The sequence below is a fragment of the Nycticebus coucang genome, chromosome 16 (genome assembly GCF_027406575.1).
Source record: "Nycticebus coucang isolate mNycCou1 chromosome 16, mNycCou1.pri, whole genome shotgun sequence".
Taxonomy (NCBI): Eukaryota; Metazoa; Chordata; class Mammalia; order Primates; family Lorisidae; genus Nycticebus; species Nycticebus coucang.
In genome coordinates, this window is record NC_069795.1 from 3,501,811 (window position 1) to 3,507,438 (window position 5,628).

Genomic DNA, 5,628 nt, shown 5'->3' on the forward strand with positions numbered 1-5,628 from the left:
AAGGGGTTATTTGGCGAAACTTGCCCTTTTCCCTTAGGTTGGTTCCCTGAAAAGACCAACTCACAGTTATGGTAGATTAATAAGAGAAAGATTTATTTCCAAATGCCATGGGCATGGGGGGGAACCATAAGAATGATTTCCCAAAGTCTCAGTGATGGTTAGTGGCTTTTAAACATGCCTTTTAGAAGGCAGGGGGAAGAGGTGGGGAAAAGAATACTGCAGCATTTGGTTGCTAAGGGGAATGTGTGTTGATGGGTGGAAACGGATTGATTTGCAGATTAACCTGAGAGTCAGGGCTCCTGCTTCCAACGATCTTAGGGCCAGGTCTATGTGATAAGGAGTCCAGCAGCCCCTTTTCTGATTCTAAATCAGGTTACTGAGGTTTTACAGAAGAGAGGCCAGTGCTTTCTGATCAAAAATGGCCTATTCACTGAAAATATTCTTTATACCAAGGAATCATGTTTCGGGATGAAATTTTCTTAGCTCCTTGACTACCAAGGAAGCAAATGGGATGATGTTGACCCTGAATTCCAAGAATGTTTAGCAGAATTGCAGGAGGCCGATCACGCCCACATGATCAGATTGCAGCTGTCTGATTTGAGTCAAGATCTGGGGCCAGACAGACAGGACAGGCTATGGTGTGGCCAGACGCCATCCCCCGTGCCCACTGCAGAGCAAGTTCCCAGAGACACACTTGTCCGATGGATAGTCTGGCAGCTGGTCGTGCTGAGTCCCAGGGATGCCAGCTCAGGCTGTCGATGGCAGAGGTGGCTTGGATTCAGGCCCAGGATTAGCTTCATGTGTCACTCTGGTCTGGACCAGGGCCTGCGTGGGCCTTTCCTTGAGTTCCGAGCCTGGTCTATATAAGGAAGCCACGTTTCTTGGAATCTATCCTGAAGATACAGATCCAATATATGAAAACACACACAGGGTTATTTATTGTGTATTGTCTGTAATTGCAATGCGTTGGGATCAATGCAGACGTCCATATGTAGGAGATGGTTACATTGACACGTCGGAGCACCATGTGGCTGTGACAGATTAAGGAGGAAGACCCTGGAGATGCAGCGATCTGATCCCCAGGATGCCCAGCTGAGCGCCAGTGTCAAGTGCAGATGCCTTGGGTATGGTGCCTTCGTGTAAGAGATGGGAGAGAGTGTTATGCAGGAGGCTGCTCATCTGTGCAAAAGAAGAGGGATAAATCAGAAGCTAAAGAGAGTGGTGGCCTGCAGGGTGGGTGGGTGAGCTGGAAAGAGGGGAACAGACATGGGGTTGCAGGGGTAGGGGCAACATCTTTCTACGTCTAAGATGAACAGTGAAGGAGAATGAACGTGAGTGGGAATGGCGAGGATGAGGAAGTGAAACAGAGAAGATGGGATCTGCTAAGGCTGCAGCCAGCACCAAAATACAAAGCCAGCTTTATCTTATAGCATCTCAGCAGGGCTGTTTACAAGGAAGTAGCGTAGACAAAGAACATGTTTTTGGTCTTACAATATGATTGGAAAATGTAAATAACTTTATCAAGAACAATTCATTCTGTCGCTAGTTTCTACTGATAACATTGTCAACGCATGTTAAAGATAAGAAATAAAATGGAGAGGTCGCATAGTTTTCTGTACAGTTTCTAAAGATTAACTAGGTAAAGACAGTTTACTTCTGAAGGAGAAAGGAGAAAACGTTTTAGGAGGAGGAAAAACGTGTTGACTCAGCAGGAGGGAAGCAACTGGAGGTCTAACGTCTCCCAGGCTGTGGGGGCCCTGCCACCACACGGCCGCTCTCCACAGAAAACAGTATTTTGACTGTAAGTCTAATGGCAAAAAGAACTGGATAAAATACTATACTTTGGATAGTGAATTTGCATCACACAGGCCTCCAGACTAGCAATTATGAAATTTACATCTACATTAGCATCGAATAAATAGGTAAATACAGTGGACAGTGAGGGCCATGGTTTTATAGGTGTATGTAAAGTAGATGCGGAAATTGAAACAGATGCGTGCAGATGTTTGGGCTACATATACACAGATTTTCAACCTCTTCAAGCTCAAACAGGGACACTGCAGCCACAGGGAGCTCCCACACTCCCTAATCTTGATTGTACAGCACCGTTCTCCTACACAAGAAATCAGAAACCAGGACTCAGTTTGGTTTTGTGTGAAGTTATCAAACAGTGGAGCTGTAGGCTCAGAAGATGATGAGTGCTGGAGGCACAGCCGTTGCAGGGCCTAAAAGAGGTGGTAACCAGGAGCAGCACAGCCACCCACACACAGAGTTGAAAGTCATACCAATTAAATCCCCTGCAATTACCTTGCTAGTAAAGAGCATTGGCTCTTTTTCTTTTCTTTTTTTTTTTAAGAGACAGAGTCTCACTTTATGACCCTCAGTAGAGTGCCGTGGCATCACACAGCTCACAGTAACCTCCAACTCCTGGGCTTAGGTGATTCTCTTGCCTCAGCCTCCCAAGTAGCTGGGACTACAGGTGCCCACCACAACGCCCGGCTATTTTTTGTTGCAGTTTGTGTGGGGCCAGGTTCGAACCCGCCAACCTTGGTATATGACACAGGCACCCTACCCACTGAGCCACAGGCGCCGCCCTAAATGATTTTTTAATGTTCACATTGTTTTTAGAAGTGGCTGCTCCAGCTAACCTTTAATGATATCACAGCCAGCCAGTTTTCTCTCAATAGCAGTAACTTAGCAACTAGCTTTCAAAGAAGGAAGAAAAGCAAACAATAGAGGGCTTTCCAGACTCCACATTCTAAGTCTGCCGTGGCAGGTTGACTGCCTGGGTTCTGAACTTTTCTGGAGGTGATCTGTCACCAGGGTGTACGAGTGGCAGTTTTATAACCTCAGGCATCTAAACTTTAATAACAATTTTAAGACTAGTTTTATTTACCGAAGGTTATCAAAATCATGTCAGCAAAAAAGGATTTGAGTTCTTTTTTGTGTTCTTGATATGTAAGAGCTTTAGCTTTTTCTTTAAGTTAATTAGGGCTCTTTTTACACACTTGGTAGTGAAATATCACATGCACATGATGTTGTGTATAGACGCTCACACTTACAGATAGGAGCAGACACTTTAGATGAAACAAAGTGGAAAGTCTGTATTTTGAGAGCACAGGCTAGGACTTTAGGCCTAAACACTGTACATCTTACCAAGCAGAAACAGTTGTGTGTAAAGTCCCAGCTGAGCATGTTCTGGAGCCGGATACGGGAAGGCTGTGGTGTGGAAGGAGGCAGGTGTCCCACTCGACCACAGGGTCTTCCCTGTAGTGGCTGGGGGCAATCAGGAATATTGATGGGAAGGTGAAGCCCTGATCTGTCAGGGAGCAGAGGGGCTGTGGGGGCACATGGGAGTTTGCATTTTACCTTTAACTCTGACAGTGGAGACAGAGGAGGAAAACAGAGGGCTTGAAAACTTAGGAAGAGCAGAGCAGTGGCTTTGGTATAGATCAGGACATCAAACTCCTTGCCCGTGACAGAGAGTGTTGCCCCAGGCTCAGCCCTTTCGATGCTGTGAGTGGGACTGGTTTTGAAGCCAGGACCTGTCTGTCAGAATGAAGCAGTCCCAGAGAGTCCGAGAGCATGGGGGATGTCGGCTTGGGGGGCGGGTGTGGCCCCCTGCATCTAAGAGAGGGCTCCCCACTTCCAGTGCGCCTCTGTCTTGCACAGAGGGCAGGGTCCGGTGGGGGCCTCCTGGGGCACGTCCCACTCTAGTGACCCAGCTAGTGGCAGTGGAAACAGGGCTTGGTTTTCAGAGAAGAGAACAGTCCTGGTATCTTCTTGTCCAGGCTTCCAGGGTAACTCTGTCTTTGAAAAGCTCTTTCTATAGCTGTGACCACCATCCGGAAAACTTTCTGCTCTCAGCCTGTGGCAGGTCCTGTCTCCTCTTTTCCTCTTGTGTCTGCTCATCTTGGTTATCAAAGACCTTGAAGGCCTTGTTTAAAGTTCTGCTGTGATTCTTCTCAGCCATGAGCATGGTATGTTTTTCCATTTGTTAACATTTTCAGCTATTTCTTTTCTTAGAGTTTCATAGTTTTCTTTATAGAGATCTTTCACGTCCTTTGTTAGATGAACTCCCAAATATTTCATCTTCTTTGGCACTACTGTGAATGGAACAGAGTCCTTAACTGTTTTTTCAGCTTGACTATTGTTGGTATGTATAAAGGCTACCGATTTATGAATGTTGATTTTGTAACATGAGACGCTGCTGTATTCCTTGATCACTTCTAAGAGTTTTGTAGTAGAATCCCTGGTGTTTTCCAGATATACAATCATGTCATCTGTGAAGAGTGAAAGTTTGATCTCTTCTGACCCTATATGGATACCCTTGATCACCTTTTCTTCCCTAATTGCGATGGCTAAAACTTCCATTACAATGTTAAAGAGCAGTGGAGACAATGGGCAGCCTTGTCTGGTTCCTGATCTGAGTGGAAATGATTTCAATTTAACTCCATTCAATGAGATATCATCTAACTCCAGTAAGATTAGCCCATATCACAAAATCCCAAGACCAGAGATGTTGGCGTGGATGTGGAGAAAAGGGAACACTTCTACACTGCTGGTGGGAATGCAAATTAATACATTCCTTTTGGAAAGATGTTTGGAGAACACTTAGAGATCTAAAAATAGATCTGCCATTCGATCCCATAATTCCTCTAATAGGTATGTACCCAGAAGACCAAAAATCACATTATAACAAAGATATTTGTACCAGAAGTTTATTGCAGCCCAATTCATAATTGCTAAGTCATGGAAAAAGCCCAAGTGACCATCGATCCACAAATGGATTAATAAATTGTGGTATATGTACACCATGGAATATTATGCAGCCTTAAAGAAAGATGGAGACTTTACCTCTTTCATGTTTACATGGATGGAGCTGGAACATATTCTTCTTAGTAAAGTATCTCAAGAATGGAAGAATGAAGCCAATGTACTCAGCCCTACTATGAAACTAATTTATGGCTTTCACATGAAAGCTATAACCCAGTTATAACCTAAGAATAGGGGGAAGGGGGAGAGGGAGGGGAGGGAGGGGAGAGGACGGGCGGAGGGAGGGTGATTGGTAGGATTACACCTGCGGTGCATCTTACAAGGGTCCATGTGAAACTTAGTAAATGTAGAATATAAATGTCTTAACACAATAACTAAGAAAATGCCAGGAAGGCTGTGTTAACCAGTGTGATGAAAATGTGTCAAACGGTCTATCAAACCAGTGTATGGTGCCCCATGATCACACTAATGTACACAGCTATGATTTAATAATAAAAAAAAAATAAAGTTCCGCTTGTGGAGTTTGAGGCCCTTTTTCAAGTTTGGAGTTTATGCTGAACATGAGGGGCTGACTGGGAGGTGGGATGTATTGTTAAGTTAGTGAGTCTCCCCTTGGTGCCGGGGTCTAAATTAGGAAAGAGGCAAATGGCTTTAGACAGTTGTGAGGGCGAAAGGGCTGGCATTTAGCCTGATCTGAGTAATTTATGTTTCTTGACCCAGTAACATCCAAAAGAGGGAGCTGGAGTGCAGGGGAGAGAGACTTGGGAATGGAGTGAGCGCAGCCAGGAGAGAGAGGTGGGGAGGGACGGGGGAGCAGACTGAGAAACGTCACATCACCTGGAAAGTGAAGAC